We start from the raw sequence: 14706 nt of genomic DNA on the forward strand, positions 1-14706 counted from the left end.
GTCTTGCTTTGTGTGAGTGCTGCTATGTCTTAGACAGGATACCCAGTGCTTTCCCTGTATTAGTATCTAAAATTCATGCTTCTGAGGTACCGTCATTCTCATTTTACAGAGGAGGCTTAGAGAGGTGAAGTATTTTGCCCAAGGTCGCATAGTTCTAGTAACAGGTGAAGCCAGGATTTAGCTGATTTATGGAACGCTTTAGATTTGGTTGCTCTCAGTCTCACCACTGGCCTAGCACTAAACAAGCATGTGTTTCTCTCTCTCTCTCTCTCTCCCCTCTCCCCCCACCTTCACTCTTCCTCTCCCTCCCCCCTCTCCTCTCACACACTGAAGTTAATTATTTAATGCCCGTAATATATATCTTGAGGATGACATTTTGCAGCACTGAGCTTTAAACAGTACATGTTTAAATACATTTAATCCAATGAATATTTCAAGGTAATTAATCTCCACAGGGTGAGAGAATGCTCAGGTTTCCCAGCACATCATAATACATCTGAATCAGCTGAGGAAATGATTTGCACACTCTGCAGTGGGTTGAGAAAGAAAGATTCACTTAAAGACTTTTAGATCTGACTCCCTGGTGTTAACGAGCAAAAAGGCTGCTAAAGAGAAGGATTAAGGCGCCTCCTAGTGGTTTTATTTATGCAAGGAGAGAATATGGCTAACAACTATTGGGCAAGAGGACTACTTGTTTGAGTTGGCCGGGGTGGGAGGGCTTTGTGGTTTTTTTTGTTTTTGGAGAGTACTATCCTGCAAATGTGTGCACATACACATATGTACACACATGCATAATTCACATAATTTTTGTGTATCAAATACACATCACCGTGGTACATGGCCCCTGTGTTATATATATGCTACTGTTTTATGAGTGTGGGAGTATGGTGGGATAACAGTGCGTGAGAATTTGCATGAGGGCCTACCCACATGATTTTGCCTGGACTCTCTAACCCTTCTGTGAGGTGTTGAGATGACTATATTTGTTGAAGATTTAGTTTGAGCCCATAGAACTCAATGAATGGAGTTAATTGGCCTGATTTCCAACTCATGACGTTAGTAGTAGTAATAGCTGCATCAACTGAAGGATTATAGCTGTGGCCATATATATGTGTGTGTTTCATATGCTATATCTATATATTACTATACATAGTCATAGTTATTATTATAATATATAATACAGTAATTATTACTATATTACTATTATGATAACTATATCTAGTAATATATAGATAGCTATATATACATATAAATGTATATATAAATCCCATGTGATCCTCTTGTCAATGCTGTAAGAGATTAGTGTCATTAACCCACATTACTGATGAGAAAACTGAGGCTCAGAACTTAAGCAACTTTTCCAAAGTCACACAACTTGTCAAAACCAGGCCTGCTGATTCCTGAGTCCATGTTATGAACCTTATACTGCCTTTGCATCTCATTTTACATGGCTGTGAACTTGTGCTAGCAGTATGAAATCAAATAATATTTATTATTTACCTACTAGAGGCAACCTACTAGTACAAGACACTGTGCTTGATACTTTTGAGGGAACACACACACACACACACACGCAAATTATGAGGCCTATCCTCAAAAATTTAGTAGTTTTATTGGATAAGATAATAAAGACTTTAAAATTTTAGTCTTTTTTGAAAAAAAAGACTTGACAGCCAAAAAAACAATATTTAAGTTGACAGAATAACCTTAGAAGGTAGGGCATTAGACAACACTTATTTAATTGCCAAATTAATAAGAATTACCATGGGGAAGGTCAATTCAGCGGGTATTTGAACTGGGTTTTGAAAGCTGAATGAGCCGAAGGGGCAGGTAGTGCTTTCCTGAAAGGAGGCTACTCCAGAGAGCCATGAAACATGGTGAAGTAGCCAGAAAACACTGGGCTGGGGGCCTGGAGCCCCAGAGACTCAGTCACAGGCCTGCTGAGGACATTTAGGCAACGCATCCTTGCCTCTTTACACCTCAATCTCACCATCTGTACGTTTAGGCAATTGGCCCCACTCAGAACCTCTTTGGCCTAAAATTCTACATTCCATACGTCTAGAAATTTGAATGAAGTCATAGTCCATAAAGGACTACAGAGTGTCAGGAAGTTTTATTGGTGGTGGAGTGGCTGAGCTGTCATTTCAACCTGCTCACCATCTGGAGGAAAAAGGGGCAATACCTCTCATCCATACTCATAAACATGCCGAAGGGTTCCTTTCATGGTTAATGGCAGCACAGCCTCTGGCACATGCGGAAGGACCAAAGACATGTAGTACCATTACCTAGATGGTGGGTATGGCATTACATATCAAGATGTTTTTCCTAGCATCATGATTTGGTGTCTTCCACACAATATCACTGTGTAATAGAAAAAACACAGTATCAAGGGGAACCCAATCTGACAAAACAGCCGTTGGTGTACTTCTCCATGAATGGTTTCTAGTTCTCCACATGCACATTCTCAGTTTATCTCCAGACCTTGGAAAATGCTGCTGTCTCTGCTTGGAAGAAACATACACACTCATACTCATGCACACACTCCTGTGCATATATACCTTTATTCATAATATTCACTGGCATTTATTAGGGGGTATGAATCCCAGATGATAGCTCAAGAGCACGAGCAACATACTTTATTTATTGGTTAATACAGAACAGAGTCCCTATTCTGGTAGGTGAGAAGCAAATTTGGAGCATCTCTCTGTCCTCTCGATCACATTTAGATTCAGGGGTGGAATGAGGGGAGCTTATGTAATGTCCTTGATGTTTCCTGTCCACACTGGCTGAGAGATCCCCTGACCTATCTGTCAGGGAGCTCATTGTGGAGATGCTCCTTGTTCCCAGCTCACAGGCTTTTTTAGTGGCTTCTGCGTCCATTCCCTGGCACACAAAAAATTACTCTGCCATGCCCTGCCGTGTCACATATGGTGCCTTCTCTACTCCCTCAAACACCCCTCACAGCCAGCTCCATCCCTCTCTGGGTAATTTCAGCCTTCCTGGGCCTTTATGCAGAAAAAGGGCACATATGCCTTTAGCTCTTGGGCTCCACAAATCTCTTTGGTGTTTTTCTGGTCTTTTCCCCAGAGATACATTTAAAAATTCAAAAGGAGAAGACTCCTCTGAAGGACCAGCAGTAGCTTTACTTTCCTTCCCCACCCCTTGTTTCCTTAGGAATTCTTTCTGAATTTCAGAAGTTGGAAGCTTTCTGATGGTTTCTTCATGTAAGAGTTCAGTCCAATCAGGAGAATGCCCTAGGCAGGGTAATAATAAGGAACATACAATAAAATAACTGATCTTTGGAGGTGTCAAGATCACACAAAAAGACAAAGACTGAGGAACAGTTGGAGACTGTCAGAGAACAGGGACAAATGACAACCAAATACAATGTGGTATGTTGAGTGGGATCCTGGAACAACAAAAACAAAAACAAAAAAAATACATTAGTGGAGGCCAGGCATGGTGGCTCATGCCTGTAATCCCAACAGTTTGGGAGACCGAGGCAGGCGGATCACCTGAGATCAGGAGTTTGAGACCAGCCTGGCCAACATGGCAAAACCCCATCTCTGCTAAATACACAAAAATTAGCCGGGCGTGATGGCACATGCCTGTAGCCCCAGCTACTCAGGAGGCTGAGAGAGGAGAATCACTTGAACCTGGAGGCAGAGGTTGCAGTGAGCCAAGATCACGCGACTGCACTCCAGCCTTGGTTAATGGTATTGTGCCAATGTTAATTTCACAGTTCTGATCCTTGTTCTATGTTTACACAAGATGTTAACAATTGGGATTGTATAGGTGAAGAATATATAAAAACTTTGTACTATTTTGCAATTTTTCAGTAGCCACATGTTCATTGCTAGTACATAGCAATAAATTGATTTTTCATATGTTCATCTTGTATCCTACAAGTCCGCTAAACTCACTTATTACAGTTTTTATGTAGATTACTTGGTATTTGTTGTATAGACTACTACGTCATTTGCAAACAGGGACAGCTTTATTTCTCCTCTCTAATATGTATGCTTTTTATTTCCTTTTCTTGCATTTTTGCTTGGGTTAAGACGCCTATCACTATGCTTAATAAGAGTGATGAGAGTGGAGATCTTTGCCTCATTCCTGATCATAGGGGGAAAGCACATCTTGTGTCATTATTGTATTTTTCACTTCTAAAATTTCCATTTGGTTCTTCTTTATATCTTTTATTTCTTTGCTGATACTTGCTTTTTACTTTTCTAAGACTTTTAACTTTTGTTTCAAGTATGTTCATTAATGGCTCATTGAAACACTTTTATGATGGCTGTTATAAAATCTTTGTCATATAATGCTAAAATTTCTGGCATCATGATATTGACATCTATTGACTGTCTTTTTCATTCAGTTTTAAATCTTCCTGGTTCTTGATGTGACAGGTGATTTTCAATAGAAACCTGATCATTTCTAGGAAACGATCTTTATCTTCTCTGAACCTTCTGTTTTAGCTGACTTCTTCTGACACACTGCTCCAGCAAGGTGGTAAGGGGTGGAAGGGCATCTCATTACTGCCACGAGTAGGTTCCCCACTCATCCTCCATGGACACTTGACAGGATAGGGGATTCTTTGCCACTGCTAGGTGAGATTAGAAGTTCCAGCTTCCCACAAGTCCTCTCTACTGAGACTTCCCTAGCTGGGAGGAGTAGGAGTACCTCATTACTATTCCCCACATGGCCTCTGCTGATGCCATGGGGGTGGCTGGGAGGGCGGCTTTCTTACTGCTAGGCCTTCTCTACTACTACCCCACTGGGATGGTGGAGGAACACCTCATTACTGATAGTTAAGGGAAGAAGTCCAGGCTTCCCACATGGTCTCCACTGACACTGTGGAGGGGTGGGTCTCCTTATCACCCAGTGAGGATTAAGGTCCCAGCTCTCTGCTTGGCCTTCTCTGGCACCATCCCAGTAGGAGGGTTGGGACAGTTCATCACAGCTGGGTGAGGGTGGACATTTAAGCTCATAACTTGGTCTTTGTTGGCATAAGTGGGCTGGAGCAGCATTTTTTTCCTATGGTGCTTGGCTGGAGTACAGAAGTTATTACAGCTATCATCTAAAAGTTTTCTTCCTTGCTAGGCTGCCTTTTCCTGGTCCACTGGTTAATGAGAAGAGGCTTTCATTTGGGCTACTTTTGTTTGTGCCCATTGGTGTTTCTATGTTGCTGACTCCTTCAGCTCCAAGTCTGGGAAATATAGTGCAGAAAAGAAAACTGAGGGAACTCACCATTGTGTCATTATTTGGGTTCTTAAGTCCCTAGATGGTCTTTTATGGTCTTTTACACTTAGGGAGAGAAATAGGGGGAAATATGTCTACTCCATGTTCCTGGAAAAGTAAAAAACTGAAAGTAAAAAACTGATTTTACAAATTTGAAAACATCTTGAATCATTAGGAGTTCTCGAGTCTATGTCCTGAGTCCTCTTTTTTTTCTTCTTCTTCTTCTTTTGAGATGGAGTCTCGCTCTGTGGGCTGGAGTGCAGTGGCACAATCTCAGCTCACTGCAAGCTCTGCCTCCCAGTTCATGCCATTCTCCTGCCTCAGCCTCCCGAGTAGCTGGGACTACAGGTGCCCACCACCATGCCTGGCTAATTTTTTTGTATTTTTAGTAGGGACAGGGTTTCACTGTGTTAGCCAGGATGGTCTCGATACCCTGACCTTGTGATCCACCTGCCTCAGCCTCTCAAAGTGCTAGGATTACAGGCGTGAGCCACTGCGCCCGGCCGTGTCCTTTCTTTCCCTACCCCCACTAGACTAGAAGGGACTCCTTGTGTATCTGTTTTCACCAATACATCTTGTCCCTGGGATAATAATTATAGAATAGCACCATAAATAAAAGGAGAGGGGGAGGGGAATGAGAGCACAAACGGTATGTGGAAATACCAGGTGCCAAAAAATTAGGTTAATATTTTTAAAAGACACCCTCATCTCAAATATATTATCTTTATATCCTTTGCAGCAATATATGAGTTAGGTGTTAATAACATTTTACACTGAAAGACTGAGGTTGCTGAAGGTGACAAACTTCTGTATGTCAAGAAGGTGTGAAGAGATGAAACCTATCATGGGGAGGGGGGAGGGGGGAGGGATTGCATTGGGAGTTATACCTGATATAAATGATGAATTGATGGGTGCTGACAAGTTGATGGGTGCAGCACACCAACATGGCACAAGTATACATATGTAACAAACCTGCACGCTATGCACATGTACCCTAGAACTTAAAGTATAATAAAAAAATAAATAAATAAATAAAGAGATGAAACCAGCTAAGTCCATCCTTTTTATTATGTAAGCAAAGGTTTCCCAGAACCCCTCACCAGCAGACTTCTACTTGGATCTCACTACTACAATGATGTCACATGGCCATCCCTCACTGCAAGCAAATATGGAAGAGCTGGTGAATGTTTCAAGTGGATGGCAAGGAAGAGAAGGTTCAGAATGGCTGTTGGATCCACCCCTCTTCAGTTTTGCCATAATCTGTAACTATTAATAAGGAGCCTCCTTCCTAGTCAGGTTGACCCAAATCTCTGGTGAGCCTACTGCATTTTTCAAGGGCATAGTCAATATTCTTTCATATTTGGAAACTTTAAAAATGAATAATATGTATAAAGAAAATTAAACTTAATATCTACTTGATGTCTGCAATTATGTGAAAGATGTAGTGTTTAATATATGGGGCAGAATTTTTACATTTAAACAAAGGGGCATGAATTTAAACAGGTTAAAAAGCATTGTATTAAGAAGTGAGCACTGGCTGGGCGTGGTGGCTCACACCTATAATGCCAGCACTTTGGGGAGGCCAAGGCGGGCAGATCACCTGAGGTCAGGAGTTCGAAACCAACCTGACCAACATGGTGAGACCTCATCTCTATTAAAAATGCAAAAATTAGCTGGGTGTGGTGGCAGGCGCCTGTAATCCCAGCTACTTGGGAGGCTGAGGTGAGAGAATCACTTGAACCTGGAAGGCGGAGGTTGCAGTGAGCTGAGATTGTACCACTGCACTCCAGCCTGGGCAAGAAGAGAAAAACTCTGTTTCAAAAAAAAAAAGTGAGCACCATGGGCACCATTAAGAGGCACTACCCAATACCCTAAGGTTACAGGAACTCCATTGGCCACATACAAAGATAAGCTGACCACCATCTTTGTCAGCTGCAACTTATCTACGGAAGAAGGCCGTGTTCTCTGGACCTGTTGAGTGTCAAGCTGCAAGGTGTCATAAATAGTTTGGCGGCCCTGTTAGTGTTAGCTGTTCTTAAAGGGACAAGGAGATCCACAGTGGTAGGGAGAGAAGAAGACACATGCTGTCAGCCACAGCCAGGGCTAAGTGCCTTGCTGGCAGCATTTTCCTTCACGGTTACCCAGCACACGAAGTAGCCAAGCTCAGGTAATTTTAGGAAAAGATCTTCCACTCCACATGATTGCTAATTGCCTATGAAGCAAAGCACAGTAGTAATAGCAAGCAGATATGAAACTGCAAATGTTGGTGATAACTGTATTTAACCTCTCCTAAAGGAACACTAAAGAGACTTTAATACTTTTGTGGGGGGAACCCCAATGTGTGAAAAGAGAAACAGCAATTGCTGACAGAGTCACTTTCCACCTGAAAGAACTGTGCCAAAATCAATTTCTAATAGGAGGGAAGGGTAATGAGAGTGCATTGTGGATTACAGTCACATTCTACATTTCTAAAAGCTTCTCTGGACAGACTGTAAATTATATTGACCTTAAAGAAAATGTTCACACTAAAGTCTTTGTTTTTTATGAACATTCCACCTGGATAGCGTGACCTGGCTTTAGATAAAATAAGAAATAAACCAAGAAACCAATAGCCATACAGAGCCAGCAGTCAGAACTGGTTTGATGATTGATTCTGACTGTTTTCTTCCTGCCCACATATTTAGAGAGCAAAGAGCATTATTTCCATAAATGATATCCAAACCCAAGTCCAATCTGGAATGGCTATTTGATATCCCAACCTTGCTTTGACAATTGCTAAAATCAATGTGCTATTTGGGGCATTAAAAACAACAGACACCGACTCTGGGAAACTTAAGCCTAAAAGGTATGTATGAAAAGTCTATTAGCTGGGGAACAAGGCAGAGCCATGATCCTACCACAGGATATGTTTGCTCAACACAGCATCATAGGCACTCCAAGCACTATAGGTATCCCTGCCTCTAAACCTTCTCCACTGCTGCTGTTGCATTTCACTGCCCTGGACATGCTCTCTATGCTACCACTCTGCTGCAAATTATCACCAGCTGACCAGCCTCTCAAGATTCAGTTCTGGCAGGAACACCTGTAAGGTGCCACTACAACAACCTATTAGGTTGTACTGAGACCACATGACCACACTTAAGCACAAGGTGGCAGGGTATGGGGAATTCTCCATACAGGAAGGGTATACTGGGCAGCCAGAACAACAAATCCATTGTAAATGAGTTTAAAAAAATAAAAGGCCACTCCTATATGATGTCAAAATTTCTAAATATATAATACTATACATGATACTATTTATTATATTCCATATACATATATATATACACACACACATACATACATACATCCTAAAAAAAATTAGTGTTTTCTGGAAATCAATCAATATTGATAGACAGGGTTACCACGAGTAGGTTTGGGTCCTGTGAAGACCTTATTTTCAAGTCCTCAGCAGTAGAAGACAGGCTAAAAATCTTTGCATGGGAGTTGCACTGGGTCCTTTTCCAGACTTCCGGGTTCCAGTGATTTGTACCAGTTCCCTGCTCTCTACACCTCCACCCCATCTTCTAGTCCACTTTTTTTGACCCTTTTTTTCAGATATTTACTTCTGACCAAGGTGTTACAGGAGACACAACATAGAAAGAAGGGAAGAGAACTAACTTTTGCAGAATGTTTATTTAATGAGTATTTTAGGAGCCTACTTAGTTTAACATTATCCTTATAGGAGGTAGAGCTGTAACTTTACAATACCCATCTGGGTTTAAAGCCCGGCTCTACCAGGTATTGTGGCCTTGGGCAAGTTATTTAACCTTTGTGACCACCATATTTCTCATCATAAAATGGGGAGCAAGATGGCAGAATACAAGGCTCCACCTATTGTCCCACCTGTAAGGAAACCAAGTTAACAACTATATATACAAGCAAAGCACCTCCATAAGAACCACAAATCAGGTGAGCACTCATAGTACCTGGTTTTAACTTCATATCACTGAAAGAGGCACTGAAGAGGTAGAAAAAAACATCTTGAAGCCCCGACACCACCCTTCCCTCATCCGCAGCAGTGCAGCATGGTGTGGAGAGTATTTCTAGGTGCTGGGGAGAGTGAGAGCACAGCAAGCATGAGGCATTGATGAACTCAGTGCTGTCTGTTAGACCAGAAAGAAAAACCAGACCAAACTCAGCTTACATCCACCCACAGAGGAAGCATTTGGACCAGCCCTAGCCAGAGGGGAATCACTAATCCCCAGAGGTCAATTGCCACCATGGGCTAAAGGGCTCTGGGTCTCTAAGTAAATGTGAAAGGCTGTCTAGGCTGTAAGGACTGAACTCTTAGGTGAGTGGTAGTGCTGAACTGGGCCCAGAGATGGTGGACTGGGGGGCATGTGACTACTGAGACACCAGCAGGGGTAGCTGGCATCTAAGAAAGTGCTGGCATCACCCCTCCCCTAACTCCAGGCTGCACAACTCATGGCTCCAAAAGAGAGCCCTTCCTTTGACTTGAGGAGAGGAGAGGCAAGAGTGGAGGGGACTGTGTCTTGTATCTTTGATACCACAGCAGAATAAGGCACTGATCAGAGTCATGAGGCCCTGTTCCAAGCCCTAGTTCCTAAATGACATTTCCAGAAACACCCTGGGGCAGAAAAGAATCTGCTGCCTTGAAGGGAAGAACCCAGTCCTGACAGCATTGATCACATGCTAACTGAAGAGCCTTTGGGTCTTGAATAACCAGCAGTGATGCCCAGGTACTATGTTGAGGGCCTTGGGTGAGCCTCTGAAACTTGCTGGCTTCTGGTACCAGCTTGACCACAGGGGAGTAGAGCACCAAGTGGGCTCTTAGGGTCCCCAATTCAAAGACTTAACTCTTGGATGGCATTTCTGGACCCACCCTGGGCTAGAAGGGAGCCCATTGCTGTGAAGGGTGGGTCCCAGGTAAGACAGCATTCACCACAAGCTGACTGAAGAGCCCTTGGGTCTTAAGGGAAAAGCACCACATCAAGGGATCACTCTGTGGGACAAGAGAATCTGAACAGCAGGCCTTGAGTTTCAGACCTCTCCACTGAAATAGTCTACCCAAATGAGAAGGAACCAGAAAATTAATTTGGTAATATGACAAAACAGGGTTCTATGACTTTCCCAAAAGGTCACACTAGCTCCCCTGCAATGGATCCAAACCAAGAAGTAATCTCTGAATTGCCAGATAAAGAATTCAGAAGACTGATTATTAAGCTACTCAAGGATATAGCACAGAAAAGTGAAAGCCAACTTAAAGAGATTTTTAACAAATACAGGGTATGGATGAAAACTTCTCCAGATAAACAGACATCATAAAGAAAAAACATTCACAACTTCTGGAAATGAAAGACTGCACTGGAAAGTGTCAACAGTAGACTAGAACAAGTAGAAGAAAGGACTTTAGAGCTCAAAGACCAGGATTTTGAATTAACTCAATCAGACAGACACCGAAAAAAGAATTTTTAAAAATGAACAAAGTTTCCAAGAAGTTTGGGATTACATTAAAGAGGCAAACCTAAGAATGATCAGCATTCCTGTGGAAAAAGAGAAATCTAAAAGTTTGGAAAACTTATTGGAAGGAACAATTGAAGAAAAATTCCCTGACCTTGCTAGAGATATAGAAATCCAAATACAATAAGCTGAAAGAACATCTGGGAAATTCATCACAAAAAGATCATCACCTAGGCACATAGTCATCAGGTTTTCTAAAGTCAAGATGAAGGAAAGACTCTTAAGAGTTGTGAGACAAAAGCATCAGATAACCTATAGAGAAAAACCAATAAGGTTAACAGCAGACTTCTTAGCAGAAACCTTACAAGCCAGAAGGGATTGAAGTCCCATTTTTAGCCTCCTGAAACAAAATAATTGTCAGCCAAGAGTTTTGAATCCAGCAAAACTAAGCTTCATAAATGAAGGAGAGATAAAGTCTTTTTCAGACAAACAAAGGCTGAGAGAATTCACCACTACTAAAGTGCTAAAAGGAGTTCAAAATCTTGAAACAAAACCTTGAAATACACCAAAATAGAACCTCCTTAAAGTATAACTCTCACAGGGCCTATAAAACAATAATAAAAAACCAGGGTATTAAGGCAACAACTAACATGATGAATAGAACAGTACCTCACATCTCAATACCAATATTGAATGTAGGTGGCCTAAATGCTTCACTTAAAAGATTCAGAATGGTGGAATGGATAAAAATTCACTAAGTATCCACTGCCTTCAAGTGACTCACCTAACTCATAAGGACTGACATAAACTTAAGGTAAAGGGGTGGGAAAAGATATTCCACAAATGGAAACGAAAATGGAAACCAAAAGCAAGCAGAAGTAACTATTCCTATATCAGACAAAAGAGACTTTAAAGCAACAATGGTTATAAAAGAGACAAACAAGGACATTATATAATGATAAAAGGACTAGTCCAACAGAAAAATATCACAATCCCAAATATATAAGCACCTAACACTGGAGCTCCCAAATTTATAAAACAATTACTACTAGACCTAAGAAATGAGATAGATGGCAACACAGTAACAGCAGAGGACTTCAATAATCCACTGACAGCACTAGACAGGTCATCAAGACAGAAAGTCAACAAAGAAACAATGGACTTAATCTATACCCTAGAACAAACGGACTTAAAAGACATTTACAGAACATTCTACCTAATAAGTGCAGAATATACACTCTTTTCCTCAGCACATAGAACATTCTCCAAGATAAGCCATGTGATAGATAGGTCACAAAACAAATCTCAATAAATTTAAGAAAATCGAAATTATATCAAGTATTCTCTTAGACCACAGTGGAAAAAAATTGGAAAACTTCAAAAGCAACCCTCAAAACTATACAAATACATGGAATTTAAATAATCTGCTCTTGAATAATCTTTGGTTCAACAATGAAATCAAGATGGAAATTAATAAGTTATTTGAGCTGAATGATAAATAGTGACATAAATTATCAAAACCTCTGGAATACAGTAAAAGCAGTGCTAACAGGAAAGTTCACAGCATCAAATGCCTACGTCAAAAAGTCTGAAAGAGCACAAATAGACACTCCAAGGTCACACCTCAAGGAACTAGAGAAACAAGAACAACCCAAACCCAAACCCAGCAGAAGAAAAGAAATAACCAAGACCAGAGCAGGACTAAATGAAATTGACAAAAAAAAAAAACAAAAACAAAAACAAAAGATAAATGAAACAAAAAGCTGGTTTTTTGAAAAGATAAACAAAATTGATAGACCATTAGTGAGACTAATGAAGAAAAGAAGGGAGAAGATCCAAACAAGCTCAATTAAAAATGAAATGGGAGATATTACAACTGATTACACAGAAATACAAGAGATTATTCAAGTCTGCTATGAACACCTTTCCTCACACAAACTAGAAAATCTAGAGGCAATAAATAAATTCCTGGAAATACACAGTCATCCTAGATTAAATCAGGAAGAAATAGAAACTCTGAACAGACCAATAACAAGTAAACAAATTGGAATAGTAATAAAGAAAAACAAAAGTTGCCAACAGAAAAAGTCCAGGACCAGATGGATTCACAGCTGAATTTTATCAGACATTCAAAGAATTGATACCAATCTTACTGAAACTATTCCAAAAGATAAAGAAAGAGGAAATTCTCCCTAAATCATTCTGTGAAGCCAGTATCATGCTAATTCTAAAACCAGGAAATGACATAACAGGAAAACTACAGACTAATATCCTGGATAAACATAGATGCAAAAATCCTCAAGAAGATACTAGTCAACCAAATCCAACAGCATATCAAAAAAATAATATACCATGGTCAAGTGGGTTTCATATCAGGGAATCAGGGATGGCTTAACATACACAAGTCAATAAATGTGATACATCACATAAACAAAATTAAAAATAAAAATCATATGATCATCTCAATAGATGCAGAAAAAGCATTTGACAAAATCCAGCATCCTTATGATTAAAACCCTCAGCAAAATTGGCATAGAAGGGATATACCTGAAGGTAATGAAAGCCATCTATGACAAATCCATAGCCAACATTATGCTGAATAGGGAAAAGTTGAAATCTTCCCCCTGAGAATGGGAACAAGATAAGGATGCCCACTTTCACCACTTCTTCTTCTTCTCTTTTTTTTTTGTTATACTTTAAGTTCTAGGGTACATGTGCACAACGTGCAGGCTTAACACATGGGTATACATGTGCCATGTTGGTTTGCTGCACCCATCAACTCATCATTTACCTTAGGTATTTCTCTTAGTGCTATCCCTCCCCCAGTGCCCTACCCCATGACAGGCCCCAGTGTGTGATGTTCCCCACCCCATGTCCAAGTGTTCTCATTGTTCAATTCCCACCTATGAGTGAGAACATGCAGTGTTTGGTTTTTTGTCCTTGTGATAGTTTGCAGAGAATGATGGTTTCCAGCTTCATCCATGTCCCTGCAAAGGACATGAACTCATCCTTTTTTATGGCTGCATAGTATTCCATGGTGTATATGTGCCACATTTTCTTAATCCAGTCTATCATTGATGGACATTTGGGTTGGTTCCAAGCCTTTGCTATTGTGAATAGTGCTGCAATAAACACACATATGCATGTGTCTTTATAGTAGCATGATTTATAATCCTTTGGGTATATACCCAGTAATGGGATGGCTGGGTCAAATGGTAATTCTAGTTCTAGATCCTTGAGAAATCACCACACTGTCTTCCACAATGGTTGAACTAATTTACATTCCTACCAACAGTGTAAAGGCATTCCCATTTATCTATATCCTCTCCAGCATCCGTTGTTTCCTGACTTTTTAATGATCGCCATTCTAACTGGTGTGAGATGGTATCTCATTGTGGTTTTGATTTGCATTACTCTGATGACCAGTGATGATAAGCATTTTTTCATGTGTCTGTTGGATGCACAGATGTCTTCTTTTGAGAAGTGTCTGTTCATATCCTTTGCCCACTTTTTGATGGGGTTGTTTTTTTCTTGTAAATCTGTTTGAGTTCTTTGTAGATTCTGGACATTAGCCCTTTGTCAGATGGGTAGATTGCAAAATTTTTCTCCCATTCTGTAGGTTGCCTGTTCACTCTGATGGTAGTTTCCTTTGCCATGCAGAAGCTGTTTAGTTTAATCAGATCCCATTTGCCTATTTTGGCTTTTGTTGCCATTGCCTTTGATGTTTGAGTCATGAAGTCCTTGCCCATGCCTATGTTCTGAATGGTATTGCCTAGGTTTTCTTCTAGGGTTTTTATGGTTTTAGGTCTAACATCTAAGTCTTTCATCCACCTTGAATTAATTTTTATATAAGGTATAAGAAAAGGATCCAGCTTCAGCTTTCTACATACGGCTAGCCAGTTTTCCCAGCACCATATATTAAATAGGGAATCCTTTCCCCATTTCTTGTTTTTGTCAGGTTTGTCAAAAATCAGATGGTTGTAGATGTGTGGTATTATTTCT

The 14706-nt window shown here is 40.6% G+C and overlaps 1 long non-coding RNA gene across 2 annotated transcripts in view; it reads right to left on the reverse strand.

The window, feature by feature from the left end:
- The window catches only part of LOC105523318, a 51315-nt gene that overhangs the window by 17033 nt on the left and 19576 nt on the right, over positions 1-14706 (reverse strand). For both annotated transcript variants that reach the window (XR_001003584.1, XR_001003583.1), the window contains exons 2-3: positions 9210-9333; positions 5251-5349 (exon numbers count right to left, since the gene is read on the reverse strand). This is a non-coding gene — a long non-coding RNA (uncharacterized LOC105523318). The remainder of the gene's footprint in view (positions 1-5250; positions 5350-9209; positions 9334-14706) is intronic.

This window comes from Colobus angolensis, unplaced genomic scaffold (assembly GCF_000951035.1).
Source record: "Colobus angolensis palliatus isolate OR3802 unplaced genomic scaffold, Cang.pa_1.0 Scaffold46, whole genome shotgun sequence".
Classification (NCBI taxonomy): domain Eukaryota; kingdom Metazoa; phylum Chordata; class Mammalia; order Primates; family Cercopithecidae; genus Colobus; species Colobus angolensis.